Below are 26,626 nucleotides of genomic sequence, written 5' to 3'. Positions count from 1 at the left end.
AGCAAAATCTAAAAAACAGGAGAATGAGCTTCAAGTTACCATAATAATTGCTAATTTTTTTTTTTTTACCTAAATGCTTACTATCTGCCTAGCTTTATTTTTAAGCATTTCATTTACATTAACTCAGAGAACCTCCATAGCAATGCTATGCTGCTGCTGCTGCTAAGTTGCTTCAGTTGTGTCCGACTCTGTGTGATCCCAGAGACGGCAGCCCACCAAGATCCCCCGTTCCTGGGATTCTCCAGGCAAAAACACTGGAGTGGGTTCCATTTCCTTCTCCAATGCATGAAAGTGAAAAGTGAAAGTGAAGTCGCTCAGTCCCGACTCTTAGCGACCCCATGGACTGCAGCCTACCAGGCTCCTCCGTCCATGGGATTTTCCAGGCAATGCTATGAGGTAAGTGCTATTAACACCTCCACATTACAGATGAGTAACAAGGCCCAAAGAGGTGAAGCCACATGACCAGGGTTGCCCAACTGATAAATGGTCCAAACCAAAGCAGCTGGCTCTGGAGCTCATGTGGAAATCCACCACTTGAGTCCTCAGTGGGTAAGCGTGTCCCATAAACTATGTTCATCCTAGACTTCAGGGGCATCTGGACAAGAGGACTTCATCTGAAGAAACAAGGAGTCCAGGAAAGATACAGAGTTGCCCACAACCCCTCCAAACAGAATAAACCACTGTCAGGATGGAGAAGGGGCTTCCCCTACACCCACCCTTTAAAACATCCCCTTTGCCCAGTCCCCAAAGATTCACGTGAATTTTGGCAATGGAATGTAAAATTAAAGAGCCATTAACATGAAAACTGCTGGAATCCTGGACAGACTCAGACACTACCAAAGGTAGCACCTGGATGCAGGCACCGTCCTCCACCTCCTGGGTGTTGTTCAGCTGAGCACAGATGGCAGACAGCAGGGGGAGCCAGAAAATGGGAGGCAAAGCCGCCACTCTTGGCATCCCCTAAGATGGAAAAACCAGAGTGGCAGCGGTGGAAAGATGCCTTGGGTTACCAAGAATCAAACAGACATGTTCAGGAGGCTTTTTGGTGGGGGGAGAGAGAGGGTGGCTGGCATCTCTATAGAACAAATGAGATAGAGACACAGAAATTCTTCTTTGTGGCTATCATCAAGACCCTACTTTACCCTAAATTGGTATAATCTAGAAAGAACAGCCATCTTTACCCAGAAAAAAATTTACAACAAATCAAAATCAGACAGGCACGTATGTACATGTACATGCACATGGGTTTGGAATGTGAGTGTGTGAATAGGCATATATGTACTCATGTTTTATTTATCATTTTAACAAGCACATGCATTTTCTTCCTCCCTGAGTCACTGAGTTGTTTGAAAATATAGAGAAGAAACTCAACTCTTGGGATTTCTTCAGATTTCTGAACAGAGAGCTTCTTAGAAGAGTCATTCAGAAAAGAAACACTTGGAGCAAACCTCTGGGACAGACTCATAAAATGCATCTTGCCTGTTTTCAAGATCCTGGAGCACCTACCCTGCCTCCATTCCTACCACTCTCTTCCTCAACACCACACGCGCTGCTCCTTCAACCTCAGAGGTACCTGCTTCAGCTGCCCAGGAAAGGGTTAGTCCCTCAGTCTGTCAGATTCTGTGGCCCCACGGTCTGTAAGCTGCCAAGCTCCTATGTCCTTGGAATTCTCCAGGCAAGAATACTGGAGTGGGTTTCCATTTCCTTCTCCAGAGGATCTTCCCAACCCATGGATTGAACCCAAGTTTCCTGCATTGCAGGCAAGTTCTTTACCAACTGAACCACCAGGGAAGCCCCAGTTCACTTCAGTTCAGTCGCTCAGTCGTGTCCAACTCTTTGTGACCCCATGAATTGCAGCACGCCAGGCCTCCCTGTCCATCACCAACTCCCGGAATTCACTCAAACTCATGTCCATCGAGTCGGTGATGCCATCCAGGCATCTCATCCTCTGTCATCCCCTTCTCCTCCTGCCCCCAATCCCTCCCAGCATCAGGGCCTTTTCCAATGACTCAACTCTTCACATGAGGTGGCCAAAGTACTGGACTTTCAGCTTTAATATCAGTCCTTCCAATGAACACCCAGGACTGGTATCCTTTAGGATGGACTTGTTGGATCTCCTTGCAGTCCAAGGGACTCTCAAGAGTCTTCTCCAACACCACAGTTCAAAAGCATCAATTCTTCGGCACTCAGCTTTTTTCACAGCCCAACTCTTGCATCCATATATGACCACTGGAAAAACAATAGCCTTGACTAGATGGACCTTTGTTGGCAAAGTAATATTTCTGTTTTTCAATATGCTATCAAGGTTGGTCATAACTCTCCTTCCAAGGAGTAAGCATCTTTTAATTTCATGGCTGCAATCACCATTTGCAGTGATTTTGGAGCCCCAAAAAATAATGTCTGACGCTATTTCCACTGTTTCCCCATCTATTTCCCATGAACTAATGGGACCGGATGCCATGATCTTAGTTTTCTGGCTGTTGAGCTTTAAGCCAACTTTTTCACTCTCCACTTTCATCAAGAGGCTTTTTAGTTCCTCTTCACTTTCTGCCATAAGTGTGGTGTCACCTGCATATCTGAGGTTATTGATATTTCTCCCGGCAATCTTGATTCCAGCTTGTGCTTCTTCCAGCCCAGTGTTTCTCATGATGTACTCTGCATATAAGTTAAATAAGCAGGGTGATAATATACAGCCTGACGTATTCCTTTTCCTATTTGGAACCAGTCTGTTCTTCCATGTCCAGTTCTAACTGTTGCTTCCTGACCTGCATATAGGTTTCTCAAGAGGCAGGTCAGGTGGTCTGGTATTCCCATCTCTTTCAGAATTTTCCACAGTTTATTGTGATCCACACAGTCAAAGGCTTTGGCATAGTCAATAAAGTAGGAATATATTTTTTTTCTGCAACTCTCTTGCTTTTTCCGTGATCCAGCGGATGTTGGCAATTTGATCTCTGGTTCCTCTGCCTTTTCTACAAACAGCTTGATCATCTGGAAGTTCATGGTTCACATATTGCTGAAGCCTGGCTTGGAGAATTTGGAGCATCACTTTACTAGTGTGTGAGATGAGTGCAATTATGCGGTAGTTTGAGCATTCTTTGGCATTGCCTTTCTTTGGGACTGGAATGAAAACTTACATTTTCCAGTCCTGGGGCCACTGCTGAGTTTTCCAAATTTGCTGGCATTTTGAGTGCAGCACTTTCACAGCATCATCTTTCAGGATTTGAAATAGCTCAACAAGCTACTTGTAATTCCCTTTGGCTAAGGCTGGGTTATTAACTTATATCACTCCCATCCTAGCACCCAGAAAACAGAGATGAACCCCCAAATCTTTACTAAACATGTGGAGGGTGAGATTTGAGAAGCAGACCCCTGATATCAGCTGTCTCTGTGTTATCTGGTCCTCTTGCCTGCCTCACCCTTGAGAGCCACAGTCTCGAATTCTGGAAGGATCTGTGGAGATGGCGTGAGCTGGAAACCAAACCAAGTCAGAGAAGCAGTGTTGAAAGGCACTATGAAGGTCTCTTGTACCATCCTTCATTCAGCAAATGTTAATTGAGCACTTAGAGAATGCCAGGTAATTCTTAAAACCCGGTGGAAGGTGAAGCAATGAGATTAGTTTACTTCCACAGTGGTCAATCTCTTCTTTTATTGTCCACGTTTAAATCATTAGAAATTTCATTCATGCAATGAATCAAAATATTCCCCCTAATAACTTATATCTTTTGATTTGGATATTAGCTTAAACTGCATTTAATTAAACCATAAGAATTTAGTGTAAAAACTTAGGGAAAATATATAGGTGAACATATAATCTTCGGTCAGGAGAGATTTTTCTAAATTTGACATGAAAGGAAAAATTGAATGAAAATGTTGATGGATTAAAAATTAAATAAAAATTTCTGGATTTGGCAATAAAAAAATTTGAAATAGGCATATACTAACTCAAAGGCAAGAAGCAAAATGAAAAGAAATATTTGCAACCTGGATAACAGATAAAGAGCTAACGGTCAACATTAAAAATGTTTACAGTCAATAAACAAAGAATAATACTGATGGAGAAAAATGAGCAAAAGACATAAATAGGCAATTCACAGAAAGAGATTTAAAAAGCCAAATATGGAAGAAAATATATTTAACTTCACTAATAATCCAAAACAAACAAATTAAAACAAGAGTCCACATTTCGGTTACCAATCTGACAAGCTATTTTGAAGTTACTCAGTACTAGGGAGAATGTGGGAGAACACGGGTACTTTGGTGGCACGGTCTAGGGAGCCATTTGGTCACACACATCAAAAACAACAAAATAAAGCCCTTTAAAATGTTCATAATCCTTTAAATCCTAGAACTTCCACTTCTAGGACTTTATCTTAAAGAAATCCTCAAGAGTGTGCACAAAAATTTATGTCCAGCGCTGCTTTTTCCAGCAGTCACTGTACTAGAGAAAAACTGAGAGGGAAAATGTACAAAATAAAATTTCATAAATAAATTATGGTTAATCCTTAGAATTCTGAATTCAAGTTTAGAATACTTGAAAATGATGTTGCAACTATCGTATATAGGATGGATAAACAACAAGGTCTGACTATACAGCACAGAGAACTATATTCAATATCCCCTGATGGAAAAGAATGTATATAACTGAATCACTTTGCTGTACAGCAGAAATTAACACAACACTGTAAATCAACTATACTTCAGTAAAATAAAACTTTTCTTTAAAGTAAAAGGAAATGGTGTTGTGGAAAAATATGACTGTGAAAGTTGTTTAAAATAGTGAGCTGTTAAGCCAGTTTTCAGGCTATGTTCTCTCAAAAAATTTTATATTTATATATACACATGTGTGTGTATTTGCTAGGGGAAAAAAATAGGTTATAACTCAATGGGTTAATAGATAATTGTAAGAGAGAGAATTAGCGATAATTACTCACCACTACCACCATTTCTATCTCTCTCCTCTGTAATTTTCTAATTACTTTTGCAATGAATACAAGTTTTTTTTCCTAATCATGTTTTATATTTAAGCTGAGATTACATTCAGTGTTTTTTTAAGAAACTCCACCACACAATTAGTCTATGTTAAGACTTTCACAAAAAATAAAACCCAAGAAATTACCCCCTGGTCTTCTATAGCTGACTTTTGGGACCTAAACGCCATCTTTTGCATTATCCCTACAGAATGTCATTCATTTCTGACTTAGAGCCTCCTGGGGTCCTTTCAACCCCACGCTGCTGTGGATACCTTAGCTTTCTGATTCTGTACGTTTGGGAAATTTGATAAGCACGCTTTCTCCTCCCTCCTCTCTTCCCCAAGGGCACAGAATTGAGGACGGGCCACTGTAGGGTCATTTCCCTTCTCTAATCCTGCCTGGACAGTGAGTCTGGAAGGATGAGAGACAAAGCAATTTACCAAGTCAACCCTCAAGACCAACAGGGAGCAGGATGGCAGGGGAAGGGAAACGGAATCAAAACAGGGAGATTATATGGAGGAGACACAGAAAAACATTCTGCCTCCAATCTGATTAGAGAGAGGGAGAAGTCAAACCTCTGGGGCCAGCTCTCCTGGCTGCCTGCCCCATCCACAGACCCAGGCACCGGGGGGACCCACTCTGCATCACTCACTTAAATGGCAACAACATCTGACAGACAGAGCACCAAGCCGTGGCCCCGTGTGTCCCTAATGTGGTTAGAGTCGGAGAAATTATTCATCAGAGGATATACTAAAACGCTTAGTGTCCCCTGGATGCATTAGGGGCAGGTTCTGTCGGCCTCCGTGAAGCACCTCTGCGTGTTTATCCTGAAAACTCCCGAGCTGGCTCCACGCTGATGCTCCATTACTCATCTCCATGACTCACAGCCACGTGGCCTCATCACAGCCCCTCTTCTCTCTTCAAGCCCTCCGGGACTTTTGGGGGCCACTTACCACCCTCTTCCTGGGTGCCAGTCTCCAGCAAAGATGCAAAGGGCCCCCACTTGCTGCCCTCACCCACATCCTCCCACACACGTCCTTCCATGCCCTCTGCCTGCCCTATCAGTCCCTGTTCCCCAACATCACCACCTGTCCTTCCTGTCCTTCTGGGCTTGGCCACCTTAACCCTAACCCTTCTCTTGATGTCTGCCCAGTTCTTTCTGCCCAGTTTTCATCAGTGGAAAACGGGCCCCTTTCAAGGGCTCTCCCAGAACTTTTTTTTTTGAGTTATAGTTGATGTACAATATAAGTTATAATATAGTGATTCACAATTGTTAAAGGTTATACTCCATTTACAGGCTTCCCTGGTAGCTCAGCTGATAAAGAATCCACCTGCAATGCAGGAGACCCCAGTTCAATTCCTGAGTCAGGAAGATCCCCTGGAGAAAGGATAGGCCAGCCACTCCAGTATTCTTGGGCTTCCCTGGTAGCTCAGACAGTAAAGAATCTGCCCACATGCAGGAAACCTAGGTTCCATCCCCGGGTTGGGAAGATCCCCTGGAGGGGAGCATGGCAACCCACTCCAGTATTCTTGCCTAGAGAATCCCCATGGACAGAGGAGCCTGGACGGCTTCAGTCCATGGGGTTGCAAAGAGCCAGACACAACTGAGCAACTAAGCAGGTACACATACACACATGCTCCTTTATCGTTTTGAAATACTAGCTATATTCCCTCTGTTGTAGTGTATCCTTGTAGCTTATTTCATACCTAAGTTTGTATCTCCCACTACCCTTCCTCCATATTGCCCCTCCCCCCTCCCCTCTCCCCATGACAACCACTAGTTAGTTCTCTATATCTGTGAGTCTGCAATTTTTGTTATATTCACTAGTTTGTTGTATTTTCTATATTCCACATATAAGTGTTATCATACAGCATTTGTCTTTCTTTGTATGACTTATTTCACTTAATATAATACCTTCCAAGTCCATTCATGATATTGCAAATGACAAGATCTCATTCTTTTTTATGACCAAGTAAGAGTTAGACTGTGAAGAAAGCTGAGCACCGAAGAATTGATGCTTTTCAACTGCGGTGTTGGAGAAGACTCTTGAGAGTCCCTTGGACTGCAAAGAGATCCAAGAGTCCATTCTAAAGGAGATCAGTCCTGGGTGTTCATTGGAAGGACTGACGCTGAGGCTGAAACTCCAATACTCTGGCCACCTCATGAGAAGAGTTGACTCATTGGAAAAGACTCTGATGCTGGGAGGGATTGGGGGCAGGAGGAGAAGGGGACAACAAAGGATGAGATGGCTGGATGGCATCACCAACTCAATGCACATGAGTCTGGGTGAACTCTGGGAGTTGGTGATGGACAGGGAGGCCTGGTGTGCTGCAATTCATGGGGTCGCAAAGAGTCGGACACAACTGAGTGACTGAACTGAACTGAATATTCCATCGTGTATATGTACACCACATCTTTTTCTTTTCATCTGTTGATGGACACTTAGGATGCTTCCATACCTTGGCTATTGTAAATGGTGCTGCTAGGACTATTGGGGTATTGCATTGTTTCAAATTAGTGTTTTGGGGGTTTTGGGATATATACCCAGGAGTGGAATTGCTGGGTCATATGATAGTTCTATTTTTAATTTTTTGAGAAATCTCCATACTGTTTCCATAGGGCTTCACCAACTTATATTCCCACAACAGGGCATTTTCTTTTTTTAACTCTAGCACTTTTCAAACAAGCATGTAAGGGTAGTCAGGTGGGAGAGGCAGAGTGGTGGCAGGTGGAGAGCTGTCATGAGGGAGATTATCAGCTCCTACAGAGAGCAAAGACCACCACCTCCTGCTCCTTCATGCTTTGCATATAGCATAAAACCAAGTACATGGCCCAAGTGTGCACCGGCTTGGGTTTCCTGTACTCTGATTTCTTATGCAAAGAATGATTTTAATATTATTTCTAATAACCACTATTAAACACTTATCTACTTAATCTTTTGGAGCCCTGAGATTAGGAAAAGATTTCTATCAAAGAAACTCATTATAATTATATTATCATCAGTAGTATTTTAGTGATCACTTTCATTTAACTATGTATCTGCTATGAACCAGGTCCATTCTATGCGTTCTATGTATACTGTTTCTAATCTTACAATAATACCTCAAGGTAAGTCCTAACTCTGTGTGAGAATTGGGAAATTAAGAAAAAGAGAGATACGGTGATTTACCTAAGGTCTAATTACTCCAGATTGTGAAGTTAGGATTTAAACCTGAGATCTAACCCCATATTTCCATTCTCTCCTCTCTTGGTGTTTTCTGGTAAACTCTAAGATGTTTTCTGCAGATTGTGAATTTTTGAGCTCTACTTAAGTATTTTTATTGCAGGAGAGCAGTGTCACGGGTAGGAACAGGATCCTGTAGTTAGGTACAGGGTTTAAATCCTGGCTCAAGGATGACTAGCTGTGAGCCCTTGTTCAGAGCGATCATGCTCTTCATGGCTGAGTTTCCTCATCTGTGAAAAGGCAAGTTAGCTCAGTGACATCCCACCTATTGCACTTCTGCATGCTATGCATGTTAAGGCAATGAGCTCATTAATCCCTAAGAACAGCTCGATAAGAAAGGCATAATCAACTTGGCAGGGAGACGTTTGAGGTGAAGGGTTGGAAAGAGTTTTGAAACCACCACAACTTGGAAGATCCCTCAAAAAATTTGTATAATTCAAAAGTAGTTTGTAGATTGTTTGTAAACTATTTAATGGTTTATAAAATACATATGATGAGCACATGTTCAGAGACATTGGGTTTACCAGTTATCCTAGCAACATGAGAAATATTTGTCAGGGCATGACAGGCAGAAGGGAGCCCTGTGATTTTAGTAGTTCATTTAAAATCCTTCCTTCAACAGGTCCTTAATGCCAGTAGGTCAAAGTTCAATGCCTGAACTTGCCCTATAGAAATCCTATCAAGCTAGCCTCAGGCCAAATTACCAGTCACCATCTCAAACACCAACCTTCCATTCCTGCATACCACAAGCTTCTCTTTATACCCAATTCTAATGTCCCCTGCCTAGTAAAGCCTTCCCTGATTTCCGTGAAAGGAGGTCATTGTTACTCCATCCTTGTTACCAAGGTCCCTATGAATACCTCTCTACTGCAGTGCTTTTTAACATCCTGTGCTAATTAAAGATTTATGTGTCTGTTTCCTCTCTTAAGTCAGGGACAGTGAGCTGCTTAAGGGTTGGGGCCACATCCTAGTCATTTTCCAACCTGTACATGTCAAGTACTGAGTAAAGAAATCAGTCAATAACTTTCAATGTTAGTGAAAAAAATCACTCAGGCAAACCAAAATTCTGTTGATCTTAATAAACAGTAGCTCCCTCAACCTCACCATCCTCAAGATCACGAGGAGTCCACCAGTCGAGCCTGTGTATCTGAGAAAACTTAAGACCCTTGATGGAAGATTTTCTTGCATTGTTCTCCTAAATAATCAGTGTCAATCAAAAGGCTTTCTTAGAGGTCTCAAATATAACTATCTTCCTCATACAGTCAATCTGCTATGAGATGGCAAAAGCACAAGGACATTCAAAGGTTGATTTATTGCTCTTGCAGGAACATGGACACCTGTGTTCACAGGGACAGCACATGGTGGGCACCCTGGTCAATATTCGCAGCATGATGAATACTTACGGTGTAAGGCAGCTCTCCCATATTGCCAGCTTGGAAGCCAACTGTCCACGCACCTCTGGTTCAACCACTTCAGTTATGAAGGAGCAAGTGGCATTTCAAGGAAAAAAAGCATTGTCAGAAGACTCAGGCTTAAGTCCTAGCCCTGCTACTTAGCAGCTGGATGACTTCAGGCATATCACTTGCCTCTCTGGGAAAGTGTCCTCATCTGGACAGTGGGGTTAATTTCCCTTGTCTTGTGAGGATGCCACAAAATCAGTACATCAGACGGTATCCAGCATAGGCGCCAATCCTTAAGCAGCTCACTGTCCCTGACTAAGAGAGGAGACAGACACATAAACCTTTAATTAGCACACGATGTTAAGAAGCACAGCAGTAGAGAGGTATTCATAGGGACCTTGGTAACAAGGATGGAGTAACAATGACCTTCTTTCACAGAAATCAGGGAAGGCTTTACTAGGAAGGGGACACTAGAATTGGGTATAAAGAGGAGTAGAATCTTCAGTTCAGTTCATGGTTGGTCCGTGAACATCTGTAGGGTATGAACTTGGTTCTGTGGCTTTGCTCAACTTCTTTCCTGATGCTCAGCTGCAGGACCGAGAATTGTATGCATATCCATCTTGTTCTTGCTGCTCTCTAGTCTCTGAGTCGTGTCCAACTCTTTCACAACCCCATGGACTGTAGCCTGCCAGGTTCTCTGTCTGTGGGATTTCCAAGGCAAGAATACTGGAGTGGGTTGCCATTTCCTTCTCAGGAGGTCTTCCCAACCCAAAGGTCAAACCTGCATCTCTTGCATTGGCAGGTGGGTGGGGAGCCCCCATAACCATATACCAGCATCCAAAACAAGAGGATGAAGGGAAAGTAGAGAACAGAAAGGAAAGACTGACTCCTTGGAAGAAAGATGCTTTATCCAATTGGACTAGAGGTGGAACTAAGAGAAAATGTCAGGGAAAACCATCACATACACACATGCCTCGCACAACGACTATGACACTGGGGATAAATTCAGAGACATATCCAGTTTATTTTGGCGCTATAAAAGTTGACAAAGTACTCCCCTTATGGGAACCTGTACCACGTGCGCCCAGTTTTATGCCATTCACATTATTAAATGAAATGTTGGTTTCTGTGGGTTATAGGTCAGTATGCACACTGCATCTCATATATTGCCTATTTGTTGCAGCCAAACAGTTGCTATTTTTTAAAATGAAAGAGGAGGATGTTGGCTCTGGCTTTTGTTCATATTTGTGAGCAAAGAAAGGGCAACTTAAAAAAAATTTTGGATATACCCATTCATATGACAATTAATCAATAAAAAATGTAAAATAACAAATGTCAGTGAAGAAATGGAGAAACTGGAATCCTTGTGCATTGCTAGTGGGACTTTAGACTGGTACAGCCACTATGGAAAACATCATAACAGTTCCTCCAAAAGTTAAACATAAAAGTAGTATATAGGGACTTCCCTGGTGGTCCAGTGGCTAAGACTCCACACTTCCAATGCAGTGGGCCTGGGTTCAATGCCTGGTCAGGGAACCAGATCCCACATGCTCAAACTAAAACCTGGAACAGCTAAATAAATAAATAAATAAATATGTTTTTAAAAATACTTATAATCCAGCCATTCCACCTCTGGATATACATCCTAAGGATTAAAGGCAGAAATGGAAACAGACACTTTTACATCAGTGTTCATAGTAGCATCATTCATAATAGCCAAAAGATGGATACAACAACCCAAATGTCCAACAAAAGATGAACTAAAAACAATATGTAGTATATACATAAAGTAGAATATTCAGTCAGTTCAGTTCAGTCGTTCAGTCATGTGCAACTCATTGCGACCCCATGAATCACAGCACACCAGGCCTCCCTGTCCATCACCAACTCCCAGAGTTCCCTCAGACACGTCTATCCAGTCAGTGATGCCATCCAGCCATCTCATCCTCTGTCATCCCCTTTTCCTCCTGCCCCCAATCCCTCCCAGCATCAGAGTCTTTTCCAATGAATCAACTCTTTGCATGGGGTGGCCAAAGTACTGGACTTTCAGCTTTAGCATCATTCCTTCCAAAGAAATCCCAGGGCTAATCTCCTTCAGAACGGACTGGTTGGATCTCCTTGCAGTCCAAGGGACTCTCAAGAGTCTTCTCCAACACCACACTTCAAAAGCACCAATTCTTCAGTGCTCAGCCTTCTTCACAGTCCAACTCTCACATCCATACATGACCACAGGAAAAACCATAGCCTTGGCTAGACGGACCTGAGTAGGCAAAGTAATGTCTCTGCTCTTGAATTTGCTGTCTAGGTTGGTCATAACTTTCCTTCCAAGGAGTAAGTGTCTTTTAATTTCATGGCTGCAGTCACCATCTGCAGTGATTTTGGAGCCCCAAAAAATAAAGTCTGACACTGTTTCCACTGTTTCCCCATCTACTTCCCATGAAGTGATTGGACCATATTCCGTGATCCTCGTTTTCTGAATGTTGAGCTTTAAGCCAACATTTTCACTCTATTCTTTCACTTTCATCAAGAGGCTTTTTAGTTCCTCTTCACTTTCTGCCATAAGGGTGGTGTCATCTGCATGTCTGAGGTTATTGATATTTCTCCCAGCCATCTTGATTCCAGCCTGTGTTTCTTCCAGTCCAGTGCTTCTCATGATATAATCAGCATAGACGTTAAATAAGCAGGGTGACATATACAGCCTTGACGTACTCCTTTTCCTATTTGGAACCAGTCTGTTGTTCCATGTCCAGTTCTAACGGTTGCTTCCTGACCTGCATACAGATTTCTCAAGAGGCAGATCAGGTGCTCTGGTATTCCCATCTCTTTTAGAATTTTCCACAGTTTATTGTGATCCACACAGTCAAAGGCTTTGGCATAGTCAATAAAGCAGAAATAGATGTTTTTCTGGAACTCTCTTGCTTTTCCCATGATCCAGTGGATGTTGGCAATTTGATCTCTGGTTCCTCTGCCTTTTCTAAAACCAGCTTGAACATCAGGAAGTTCACGGTTCACGTAATGGCTTGGAGAATTTTGAGCATTGCTTTACTAGCATGTGAGATGAGTGCAATTGTGCGGTAGTTTGAGCATTCTTTGGCATTGCCTTTCTTTGGGATTGGAATGAAAAATGACGTTTTCCAGTCCTGTGGCTACTGCTGAGTTTTCCAAACTTGCTGGCATATTGAATGCAGCACTTTCACAGCATCATCTTTCAGGATTTGAAATAGCTCAACTGGAATTCCATCACCTCCACTAGCTTTGTTCGTAGCGATGCTTTCCAAGGCCCACTTGACTTCACATTCCAGGATGTCTGGCTCGAGATTAGTGATCACACCATCATGGTTATCTGGGTCGTTAAGATTTTTTTTGTACAGTCCTTCTCTGTATTCTTGCCACCTCTTCTTAATATCTTCTGCTTCTGTTAGGTCCAGACCTTTTCTGTCCTTCATCGAGCCCATCTTTGCATGAAATGTTCCCTTGGTATCTCTAATTTTCTTGAAGAGATCTCTAATCTTTCCCATTCTGTTCTTTTCCTCTATTTCTTTGCATTGATTGCTGAGGAAGGCTTTCTTATCTCTTCTTGCTATTCTCTGGAACACTGCATTCAGATGCTTATGTGTTTCCTTTTCTCCTTCGCTTTTTGCTTCTCTTCTTTTCACAGCTATTTGTAAGGCCTCCCCAGACAGACATTTTGCTTTTTTGCATTTCTTTTCCATGGGGATGGTCTTGATCCCTGTCTCTTGTACAACGTCACGAACCTCTGTCCATAGTTCATCAGGCACTCTATCAATCAGATCTAGTCCCTGAAATCTATTTCTCACTTCCACTGTATAATCATAAGGGATTTGATTTAGGTCATACATGAATGGTCTAGCGGTTTTCCCTACTTTCTTCCATTTGAGTCTGAATTTGGTAATAAGGAGTTCATGATCTGAGCCACAGTCAGCTCCTGTCTTGTTTTTGTTGACTGTATAGAGCTTCTCCATCTTTGGCTGCAAAGAATATAATCAACCTGATTTCAGCGTTGACCATCTGGTGATGTCCATGTGTAGAGTCTTCTCTTGTGTTGTTGGAAAGGGGTTTTTGCTATGACCAGTGCATTTTCTTGGCAAAACCCTGTTAGTCTTTGCCCTGCTTCATTCCGCATTCCAAGGCCAAATTTGCCTGTTACTCCAGGTGTTTCTCGACTTCCTACTTTTGCACTCCAGTCCTGTATAATGAAAAGGACATCTTCTTTGGGTGTTAGTTCTAAAAGGTCTTGTAGGTCTTCATAAAACCGTTCAACTTCAGCTTCTTCAGCGTTACTGGTTGGGGCATAGACTTGGATAACTGTGATATTGAATGGTTTGCCTTGGAGATGGACAGAGGTCATTCTGTCGTTTTTGAGATTGCATCCAAGTACTGCATTTCAGACTTTTTGGTTGACCATGATGGCTACTCCATTTCTTCTGAGGGATTCCTGCCCGTAGTAGTAGATATAATGGTCATCTGAGTTAAATTCACCATTCCAGTCCATTTTAGTTCGCTGATTCCTAGAATGTCGACGTTCACTCTTGCCATCTCTTGTTTGACCACTTCCAATTTGCCTTAATTCATGGACCTGACATTCCAGGTTCCTTTGCAACATTGCTCTTTACAGCATGGGACCTTGCTTCTATCACCAGTCACATCCACAGCTGGGTACTGTTTTTGCTTTGGCTTCATCTGTTCATTCTATCTGGAGTTATTTCTCCACTGACCTCCAGTAGCATATTGGGCACCTACTGACCTGGGGAGTTCCTCTTTCAGTATCCTATCATTTTGCCTTTTCACACTGTTCATGGGGTTCTCAAGGCAAGAATACTGAAATGGTTTGCCATGCCCTTCTCCGGTGGACCTCATTCTGTCAGACTCCTCCTCCATGACCCGCCCGTCTTGGGTTACCCCATGGGCACGGCTTGGTTTCACTGAGTTAGACAAGGCTGTGGTCCTAGTGTGATTAGACTGACTAGTTTTCTGTGAGTATGGTTTCAGTGTGTCTGCCCTCTGATGCCCTCTTGCAACACCTACCATCTTACTTGGGTTTCTGTTACTTTGGGCGTGGGGTATCTCTTCACGGGTATCTCTTCAGTGCTCTCTTCCAGCAAAGCACAGCCTGTTTCTAATATCACAATAAAACCTCAAGGTAAGTCCTAACTCTATGAGAAATGGGAAAATGAAGACAAAGAGAGATACAGGGATTTACCTAAGGTCTAATTACTCCAGGTTGTGAAGTGAGATCTGGCTCCACATTTCCATTCTCTCCTCTCTTGGGGTTTTCTGGTAAACTTCAAGATGTTTCCTGCAGATTGTGAATTTCTGAGCTCTGCTTAAGTATTTTTCTTGGGGGAGAGCAGAGTCACGGGTAGGAACAGGATCCTGTAGTTAGGTACAGGGTTTAAATCCTGGCTCAAGGATGACTAGCTGTGAGCCCTTGTTCAGAGCGATCATGCTCTTCATGGCTGAGTTTCCTCATCTGTGAAAAGGCAAGTTAGCTCAGTGACATCCCACCTATTGCACTTCTGCATGCTATGCATGTTAAGGCAATGAGCTCATTAATCCCTAAGAACAGCCTGACAAGAAAGGCATAATCAATTTGGCAGGGAGACGTTTGAGGTGAAGGGTTGGAAAGAGTTTTGAAACCACCACAACTTGGAAGATCCCTCAAAAAATTTGTATAGTTCAAAAGTAGTTTGTAGATTGTTTGTAAACTATTTAATGGTTTATAAAATACATATGATGAGCACATGTTCAGAGACATTGGGTTTACCAGTTATCCTAGCAACATGAGAAATATTTGTCAGGGCATGACAGGCAGAAGGGAGCCCTGTGATTTTAGTAGCTCATTTAAAATCCTTCCTTCAACAGGTCCTTAATGTCAGTAGGTCAAAGTTCAATGCCTGAACTTGCCCTATAGAAATCCTATCAAGCTAGCCTCAGGCCAAATTACCAGTCACCATCTCAAACACCAACCTTCCATTCCTGCATACCACAAGCTTCTCTTTATACCCAATTCTAATGTCCCCTGCCTAGTAAAGCCTTCCCTGATTTCCGTGAAAGGAGGTCATTGTTACTCCATCCTTGTTACCAAGGTCCCTATGAATACCTCTCTACTGCAGTGCTTTTTAACATCCTGTGCTAATTAAAGGTTTATGTGTCTGTCTCCTCTCTTAGTCAGGGACAGTGAGCTGCTTAAGGGTTGGGGCCACATCCTAGTCATTTTCCAACCTGTACATGTCAAGTACTGAGTAAAGAAATCAGTCAATAACTTTCAATGTTAGTGAAAAAAATCACTCAGGCAAACCAAAATTCTGTTGATCACCATCCTCAAGATCACGAGGAGTCCACCAGTCGAGCCTGTGTATCTGAGAAAACTTAAGACCCTTGATGGAAGATTTTCTTGCATTGTTCTCCTAAATAATCAGTGTCAATCAAAAGGCTTTCTTAGAGGTCTCAAATATAACTATCTTCCTCATACAGTCAATCTGCTATGAGATGGCAAAAGCACAAGGACATTCAAAGGTTGATTTATTGTTCTTGCAGGAACATGGACACCTGTGTTCACAGGGACAGCACATGGTGGGCACCCTGGTCAATATTCGCAGCATGATGAATATTTACGGTGTAAGGCAGCTCTCCCATATTGCCAGCTTGGAAGTCAACTGTCCACACACCTCTGGTTCAACCACTTCAGTTATGAAGGAGCAAGTGGCATTGCAAGGAAAAAAAGCATTGTCAGAAGACTCAGGTTTAAGTCCTAGCCCTGCTACTTAGCAGCTGGATGACTTCAGGCATATCACTTGCCTCTCTGGGAAAGTGTCCTCATCTGGACAGTGGGGTTAATTTCCCTTGTCTTGTGAGGATGCCACAAAATCAGTACATCAGACGGTATCCCGCATAGGCCTGACGGGTTGGTCCGTGAACATCTGTAGGGTATGAACTTGGTTCTGTGGCTTTGCTCAACTTCTTTCCTGATGCTCAGCTGCAGGACCGAGAATTGTATGCATATCCATCTTGTTCTTGCTGCTCTCTAGTCTCTGAGTCGTGTCCAACTCTTTCACAACCCCATGGACTGTAGCCTGCCAGGTTCTCTGTCTGTGGGATTTCCAAGGCAAGAATACTGGAGTGGGTTGCCATTTCCTTCTCAGGAGGTCTTCCCAACCCAAAGGTCAAACCTGCATCTCTTGCATTGGCAGGTGGGTGGGGAGCCCCCATAACCATATACCAGCATCCAAAACAAGAGGATGAAGGGAAAGTAGAGAACAGAAAGGAAAGACTGACTCCTTGGAAGAAAGATGCTTTATCCAATTGGACTAGAGGTGGAACTAAGAGAAAATGTCAGGGAAAACCATCACATACACACATGCCTCGCACAACGACTATGACACTGGGGATAAATTCAGAGACATATCCAGTTTATTTTGGCGCTATAAAAGTTGACAAAGTACTCCCCTTATGGGAACCTGTACCACGTGCGCCCAGTTTTATGCCATTCACATTATTAAATGAAATGTTGGTTTCTGTGGGTTATAGGTCAGTATGCACACTGCATCTCATATATTGCCTATTTGTTGCAGCCAAACAGTTGCTATTTTTTAAAATGAAAGAGGAGGATGTTGGCTCTGGCTTTTGTTCATATTTGTGAGCAAAGAAAGGGCAACTTAAAAAAAATTTTGGATATACCCATTCATATGACAATTAATCAATAAAAAATGTAAAATAACAAATGTCGGTGAAGAAATGGAGAAACTGGAATCCTTGTGCATTGCTAGTGGGACTTTAGACTGGTACGGCCACTATGGAAAACATCATAACAGTTCTTCCAAAAGTTAAACATAAAAATAGTATACAGGGACTTCCCTGGTGGTCCAGTGGCTAAGACTCCACACTTCCAATGCAGTGGGCCTGGGTTCAATGCCTGATCAGGGAACCAGATCCCACATGCTCAAACTAAAACCTGGAACAGCTAAATAAATAAATACGTTTTTAAAAATACTTATAATCCAGCCATTCCACCTCTGGATATACATCCTAAGGATTAAAGGCAGAAATGGAAACAGACACTTTTACATCAGTGTTCATAGTAGCATCATTCATAGTAGCCAAAAGGTGGATACAACAACCCAAATGTCCAACAAAAGATGAACTAAAAACAATATGTAGTATATACATAAAGTAGAATATTCAGTCAGTTCAGTTCAGTTCAGTTCCTTTGTTCAGTCGGGTCTGACCTTTTGTGACCCCATGAATCGCAGCACTCCAGGCCTCCCTGTCCATCACCAACTCCCAGAGTTCCCTCAGACTCACGTCCATCAAGTCAGTGATGCCGTCCAGCCATCTCATCCTCTGTCGTCCCCTTCTCCTTCTGCCCCCAATCCCTCCCAGTATCAAAGTCTTTTCCAATGAGTCAACTCTTTGTATGGGGTGGCCAAAGTACTGGACTTTCAGCTTTAGCATCATTCCTTCCAAAGAAATCCCAGGGCTGATCTCCTTCAGAATGGACTGGTTGGATCTCCTTGCAGTCCAAGGGACCCTCAAGAGTCTTCTCCAACACCACACTTCAAAAGCACCAATTCTTCAGTGCTCAGCCTTCTTCACAGTCCAACTCTCACATCCATACATGACCACAGGAAAAACCATAGCCTTGGCTAGATGGACCTTAGTCGGCAAAGTAATGTCTCTGCTTTTGAATATACTATCTAGGTTGGTCATAACTTTCCTTCCAAGGAGTAAGTGTCTTTTAATTTCATGGCTGCAGTCACCATCTGCAGTGATTTTGGAGCCCCCAAAAATAAAGTCTGACACTGTTTCCACTGTTTCCCCATCTATTTGCCATGAAGTGATGGGACCAGATTCCGTGATCCTCGTTTTCTGAATGTTGAGCTTTAAGACACCTTTTCACTCTTCTCTTTCACTTTCATCAAGAGGTTTTTTAGTTCCTCTTCACATATTACTTAGCCTTAAAAAGGAAGGAAATTCTGATACAATGCTACAACATGGATGAATCTTAAAGACATCATGCTAAGTGAAATAAGCCATACAGAAAAGGACAATTACTGCAAGATTCTACTTGTACGAGGCAAGTAGAACAGCCAAATTCATACAGACAGAAAGTAGAACGGTGGCTATGAGGGGTAAAGAGGAAGAGGCAATGGAGGATTATTGTGAATGGGTACAGAATTTCTGTCTGGGCTGATGCAAATCTCTGGAGCTAGACAATGATGACGACTATACAACCTTGTGAATATACTTGACATCGCTGAATTCTACCAAACATGGTTAAAACAGTAAACTTGATGCTTTCTCTATTTTACCACAATTTTTAAAAACTTTAAAATACAGACAGAATAAATTTCTAGGATGCAGTGATTGGGATGGCTCTTCATTTCTCCTTGTTTCAATATAATAGCTGGCAAACTGGCAACGAGCGAAACATCCCAATGTCAGTGCATTTCTGGAGACCTGCATTTTGAGGGATCCTGAAGGGACACTGTTTTCAATTCCTCCTCATGAATGCCCTAAATCCTGCCAACAGGGTGGGCAAAGGTCGAAGGAGGCCGTTCCGTCTGGAGCCTGGGACTCCCTGGCAGGTCCTTAATAGAAAACAAACCCACCATCATCCTGTTCTGAGCTTCTATATCCAGTCACCAAATGGCCAACAGGGGCTCTTCAGAATCCAGTTAGGTAGCCAGAACTAATTCAACAGACTGGTGATATAGACCTAATAGCTTAACAGGCTACCTCTCCCAGAAATCATATTTGCAATCTCATTGAGTTTTCTGGAAACAATAGTTTAAATCGAAATGGCAAATACAAATCTGCTCTCTCAACAAATATTTGTTGCTATGGGACACACAGCAACATAGCAATAGAATACTTTTCCTTTCAAGGATATCTGGGTCACATGCTGCAGGTAGCTGCAGATCAGGCCTGAGTTCATTGACCGCAAAGGAAAGAACAGAACGTGGAACATGGCAGAGAACCAAGGGCACCTCTGTTTCCTGTCAGTCTCAGCCTATAGATCAAACTGGTCAATCCTAAAAGAAACTGGCCCCGAATATTCATTGGAAGGACTGATGCTAAAGCTGAAGCTCCAACATTTTGGCCACATGATTCGAAGAGCTGACTCACTGGAAAAGACTCTGATGCTGGGAAAGATTGAGGGCAGAAGGCAAGGGGGACAACAGATGATGAGATGATTGGATGGCATCACCAACTCAATGGACATGAGTTTGAGCAAACTCCGGGAGATAGTGAAGGACAGGGAAGTCTGGCGTGCTGCAGTCCATGGGGTCACAAAGAGTCAGACAGGACTAAGCAGTTAAACAACAGCCTATAGGTAGTGAGGCTAGAAATGCCAGGAGGCACTCACCTGGACCCAGATTCCCTTCAGAACCTATGTTGCGGCTGGACCACCCCTTGTGGTGCAAATTGTGACTGCAAGACACCTTCAGCAATAACTATCAGGAAATTTTGAAAGACAGTGTTTGTTACTTACCAGTCCTAGAAGGTACACAGCACACTTGAGGTCACACAGCAAGGTTTCCTGGGCAGGGGTGGGGGAGAAAGAGCCTGGGGTTTTGCTTTTACTGGGGCTGAGGGTGAGGCCTAGGGTTTCATAGGTTTACTCTTTATCAGTGAATTTAAAACGTAAGAGTGGGAATTAAAGCTCAAAGAGAAATGAAAACAAGAACTGCACCACCAGGTAGTCATCAAAACCAACCAAAGATCTCTGAAACAAAGAAACTGGCCTGGGGTGGGGGAAGGCGGCCTGGGTCTATATCCAGTCGTGTGGCTGGCAGTGTGTTTATTCAACATGTTTACTTGAGGGTGCCATCTTTCAAGTGGAAGCCTGAACAATCCAAGCTTAAATCAGTCACTCACCTTACAAAACACCAAACCAACTGTGAAGGCTTAGTGCTTCACTCTCTAAGCCTCTAAGTGCAGGTCCCCCAGCCTGTAACAGAGACTCTTGGGCAGCGTTCTCTCTGAGGCCTTTTCAGATCTAAATTGCACTGATTACGCTCTGCTATAATATTCAACAGCTCAGCTCCAGCCACACAAGCCTCTCAAGTTTCTCACCTGAGCCACATTTCAAACAGAGGGCTTGGTGAGTAAATAACACTGCCTTCCCACCCAGTTAATCCCATAGGTTTCCTGAACAAGGGCAAGGCCAGTGTTGTGGTTATTGGATCACCACCCCCCCCCCCCCCCACCACCACCAGGTTCCAGCCAAATTCCATTAACTCAAAGCTGGTCTTTTAAAACAGACTGAAACTCATTCCCAGATGAGCCAGGACAGAGCCCTAGTGGAACCTTGTTTCTGCTGGCCAAAAGCAGAAAGGACGAGCGCCCCAAAATGGCTTTGGCCCAAGAGGGTAAGGCGTCGATCCTTGAAGGAAGGCAGAAAAGAACTGGGAGAGGGGGTGGACGGTTCTATGAAGAGAAGGCGCCACGGCAAGGTGTTCCTCCTCTCTCGGCCCTCCCGGGCAGCTCAGGCCACAGCCCTCTCTGACAAGCAATCAGGAAGAAGCATGGAAGGGAGGACTGAAGGGGAACCTTGGGCTCAGGGCAAGGTGCCCAGCACCCACTCAACTGACTGACTAAGCCCGCCCAAGAGCATCAGAGAAGCTGCCAGCCCTCAAGCACTTAGAGCAGGTCCAGCCTGTGCTATAGGCTGGGCAGCCATTAACTCATTTACTCTTCAAGCTGAAACAGAAACTCTTATCCTTTCTTTGTGATAAGACTGAGATTCGAAGATATAGGCTGACCATGCAAGAAAGCAAATGTGTAGCTCCTTTCAGCTCCCCTGAAAAGTGACATTTTTTAGACTCAATTCATGCCATGCATTTCACTCACTTTCAACGAAGCCTTCCTCATTTTCCTTATTAGAGGTGGAGACCTCTGCATAATCCCCAACCTAGGATGGCACTTTTCCCTGCCTCTGTCCTTAGAACAGATGGAAACACAATTGAGGCCTCTCCAGATTCGACTTGAGTGCGAGGTTCATGTGTCTTGTCCATCCTGGGAGCTGAGCCAACAAGGCCACATGGGTGACACAAGAGAAAACCATCTGAACACGGGATGTTTTGCAAGAGGTTCCTTCCCAGGGATGCTGACATTGAAAGGACCACTAGATACCCTATCTCCATCCTCCAGGCCTGGGGGAGAGCAGGGCTGACGCTTGCCTATTGTCTGTGACTAACTACTGGAGCCAGACCTTGCAGAGTATAAGCCCCGTGTATTTTCTTGCTCTTATGGAGTCAGTTGCCTTGAAAATACCCAACAGCTGTGCATTCCACAGTCGACTGTACATTAATCATGCATCACAGGGGAAAGTGCCATCGTTGCTTCCAAATCTGCTAACACACAGACGTGCACCCAGCTTCTGAGCTGCTAGGGAGTAAAGACAGGCCTCCCGACTCCAGCTGGTCCCTTTCTGAATGCTGTAAAGCCTCAGACATCTGGTTAGAAAGATTGGCAAGGATGCAGTCCCTTGGCTGTGATGTGTGTCATAAGGGTTGGGGCGCCTCTGACAAAACCCGGCTCACCCTCCCCAGACCTGAGATGGTCCAGGGCACCCACCTCATCCCTTTTCTTTCTCCGTCTATTTTCTTTCAGTCTCTCTCTCATAGTCAGTCTCTCTCTTGTCTATGACTCTCTCCTTCCAACAGTTCAGGGCAGGACATGTTAAAAAGAATTAGACTCACAATATTCATTTAAGAACAACACAGCAGTTTCTATCTGAAGAAGGCCTACCATGTACTTGGCCCTGCTCTGAGCCTCAGAAACACCCTGTAAGCTGTGCTTCTTTACCAAGGAAGAAACAAAATCAACTGGGAAGGAAAGGACCTTCCCAAGTCACAGAGCTGGGAAGTGGCAGAGCTGTGATTCAAACCCTGATCTGGTTGATTCCCTCATCACACTTTTTTTTCATTCCCACAATTCCATCAGGTCCTCCAGCCATTACTGTTACCTGGTCAGGATCCTGAAGCCCGGAAATAAAAATGACTCACCAGAGAGGCCAGGCCAGAAGGGGCAGAGGCGGGGCCAGAGTCCAGAGGCCAGGCCAAAAGGGGCAGAGGCGGGGCCAGAGGGGTGGGGCGGGGCCATGAGGGGCGGGGCCATGATGGGGCGGGGCGGGGCCATGAGGGGCAGGGCGGGGAGGAGGACGGTCAGAGCGGGAGGAGCCTGTGAGAAAGCTTATTGCAGAAGGAAACTATTTGTTGTGAAACGTTTAATTGTTGCACTTGGGGGTAATTTATTATCAGGGAAATTAAGTGATGCCATTAGCCTCCTGTCGCTTTCCAAAATAAATCTGTCAGAGTGCCGTGAGGGGGGGAAAGGGAGATGAGAGCCGCTCTGCTTTAATTTGTTTTTCTGCTGATTGCCAAATGGAGGTTCGGGCTGCATTTATCTATGGGAAGGGAGTTGGCCACGGTCCTGGGTGCGCCTCTCTGCTACATTCAGCACCTCTACAGCCATATTTCCATATCAGAACAAAAACGAGCCCAGCTTGAGAAAATGGGGCAAGTGCCCAGTCAACGCGGAAAGAGACCAGAGGCCTGGGAGCTGGAGCCAACTCTGCCACCAACTGGCTCTGGGGCCCCCGGCAACTCACTCCCCAACTCACAGATGAGTCTCAGATGGCCCTGCCCTCCCTGCCAATGTCCCCTAAGTCTGATCCAAACTTTCAATAATGCTTGTGCCCAACTCCAACGTTTGGCTCGTAAGGAGAGTCCCATCAACGGCAGTGGTCTTCTTCCCTCCCCATTGCCAGGCACACTGCTATCTGGGTCTAACAGATGTGGTCCTGAGGGAGCCATGGTGACCAGAACGGGGACCCAGATCTGAGTCCTCAGCCAGTGCTCAAACCCCCTGCCCGGCCCTGTCATCTCTCCTGCGTGGGCCCAGGGACCACTCCACAGGCTCCTCAGTCACCCACATCCCCGCAAAGTGAAGTCCTGTCCCTGTCTATTACTTCCTCCTTTCATCTGAACTAGTCCAGAGCCTGCTGCTGCTACTAAGTCACTTCAGTTGTGTCCGACTCTATGCAACCCCATAGATGAAAGCCCACCAGGCTCCCCAGTCCCTGGGATTCTCCAGGCAAGAACACTGGAGTGGGCTGCCATTTCCTTCTCCAATGCATGAAAGTGAAAAGTGAAAGTGAAGTCGCTCAGTCATATCCAACCCTCAGCGACCCCATGGACTGCAGCCTTCCAGGCTCCTCTGTCCATGGGATTTTCCAGGCAAGAGTACTGGAGTGGGGTGCCATTGCCTTCTCCGAGTCCAGAGCCTAACCAAAGGCAAAAGTGCTTTTTTGTATTCCCAGTCCTTAACACTCAGCAGGTACCCAATATATATTTGTTGCATTAATTGATCGCTCTGTGACATGAAATTTCTCACTTAGCTGAGCAGATAACCAGGTCATAACAAAAAGAGAGAGAGCTCTGCTTTTTTCACAGAAGCTCTAAATATCTGGAGAGAAGCTGATGATCTCATAATTTCAGTAAAGAGAAGCCAAATTATACTCCTCTACCCAAGAGCTCCAATTTCCTTAGCAACTCCATGGGAGATCCAAAGAGATGAATACCACCAACTGACAAGGGTGCCAGAGGCCACAGGCCACAGAAATCGGCCTTCCACAGATGCCCAGCCCTGGCCATGGACCCAGGGAGCGGCAGTCTCTCTCCTGGCATGGTTTCCTGGTCATTTCCTCATCTATAATGTGATAACAGAGCAGCTCCTGCAAGCAGAGCCCAGGCCCAGGCACCACGTGAGATCTTCTGAAGGATTCAGTCCCAGAGAATCAGGACACTTCATGGTCCGAACAGGCACCAAGCTCAAAACCAGGGGATCCCAACTCTGTCACATACAGAGATTTAAGACATGTGCCTGCCATCATCAAGGAATTATCTTGGGTCCCCAGTCACGGTTTGTATGCTAAGGGTGAGACTTCCCCACCATGGACAATGTGTCTGACAATGTCTCCCCCAGTCCACCATGAGCCTTTACTCAGTAATTCACAGCTAGAAGAAACATATACCCTAGACACCGTCTGGGTGGTTTTGTAAATCAATAAATAGCTTTGTTTACCATCAACCACTCAAACTATTTGAAGATGTGCCTACCAGGGGAGCCATTGAATACCAGCTGGGATTCAGATGCCTGACCCAAGCTCTGCACATCCTGGTTCCCATTCTCCTAACATGGGGGTAGAGGGTAGAGCCACCCCCATCTCTTGTATGATGGCTTCCTGGATCCCTTGTCTATATCTGCCGTTAGCTAAAGGATATCAAGCAAGTCCCCCAAATCTATGTGATCAATTTGTCTCAAATTCTAAAATACACTCAAGTCACCTGGTAAGCTATTGTTAAAACACAGATTTTGATATAGTGGGACTGGAGAGGGACCTGAAATTATGCATTTCTAACAAGCTCTACTACTTGTTAGAAATGCAGACGCTACTGGTCTGCAGACCACACTTTGAGTACCAATGCCCTAAATTCTCTGAGCCCGTTTTGTCTATAGAATGGAACTCACACTAGATACCTCCCAAGGTTGTTGGAGATTAAACACCATGATATATGTGAAGGACTCACCAAAGCATCTGGCACATAATGGGGTATGTAGTAAATGTGAGTTTAACCTTCCCTGCACGCCATACCCTTCCAGCTGACCCCTGAGCCAGTGATTCTGGACCTTGCTTGGCTCATAGACCCCTCTGAGAACCTGATGAAAACTAAAGGCTCTTCAGCAGTTAGGTGGGGCAAGGCTGTGCTGTGCTAACACAATCTCTGTGGTTTAAAACAAAGTATATTTCCTGCTCCTGCTCTATGTCCAGTGTGAGTCAGCAGGGCTCTTCTTGTTGTAGTCATTCAGAGACTCAGCCTGATGGAGACGCCATCTCTATGTACAAATCCATGACCATCCTGGTGGAGGAAAGGCACAGGCTAACTCACACCTGGTGCTTCCAGTACCTGCCCAGAAGTGACCTATAGCATCTCCATTCACATTCCAAAGGCCACAAGTCCCAAGGCAATGCCTCCCCTTCAAAGGGGCCAAAGAAGTATTTGGTGAAGAACCCTAAGGATTACCATCTACCTACTTCCCAGGGAAAAGAAAGCAATATAAGCTTGCCCATAATTCCAAGAGATCCACAGGACATCTCACCCCACCCCCCACCAAAGCAGGTCCACCCTTTACACTTTCTTATCAGGTCAAAGCAGATTGGAAAGAAGTCGTGCTCATTCATCAATTCCATAAATGTCAACTGAGTATCTACCATGTCAGGCATATTCTGGGAGGTCCATGCCCTCACAGATCTTACAGAGGGGGTAAACAGATAATAAATGAGGAAGTTGCAGAGGGTAGGAAGTACTGTGAAGGTCATGAACAACACTGATGTCACAGAGTAACCAGGAGGTGGGGAGATCTCCTTTAGATGGAGAGCTCAGGGAAGGCCACTTTGAGAGGAGATACCTGAACTCAGAAGTGAAGGATCAGAAGGAGTCAGGCTAAAAGAACTTTCTAGGCAGAGGGAACAGCAAGGGCCAAGGCCACACGGCACAAAGAGATCCATGTGCTGGATGGATGGACGGAAGGCCAGCGTGCCAAGGGCTCATTCAGTCAAGTGGGCAGTGGCAGCAGCTGTGGTGGGAGGTGGAGTCAGAGGGGTCAGCAGGGGCTCGACTGCACAGACTCTGGGTGTGTGTTTATGCCACCTGACCCAGCTCCTGGGTGTCCCTCCCCACTGCCAGGGGAGTCAGAGATATCCTGAAGACCATGGAACCAACTGGAATCTTAGGACAGCACCACCTGATGCTGAAGTCAAGACTTTGAGAGGAGATGACACTGGTGATAAACCCAGCAGTCTCGAGAACAAGGTCCTCCACGAACACGTGCTTTCCTGACCTCACCTCTCCCTGCTACAACAGCCACTTGCGTGCTTTCTTCTATAACTCAACATCTCTCTCTTTTCTCTTGTAGGAAGACCCACGGTACTCTCCTGTCCTCC

This window comes from Capricornis sumatraensis, chromosome 23 (genome assembly GCF_032405125.1).
Source record: "Capricornis sumatraensis isolate serow.1 chromosome 23, serow.2, whole genome shotgun sequence".
In the NCBI taxonomy this organism is placed as follows: domain Eukaryota; kingdom Metazoa; phylum Chordata; class Mammalia; order Artiodactyla; family Bovidae; genus Capricornis; species Capricornis sumatraensis.
The sequence above is the reverse complement of the archived record's forward strand: the minus strand, read 5'-3'. Positions refer to the sequence as shown.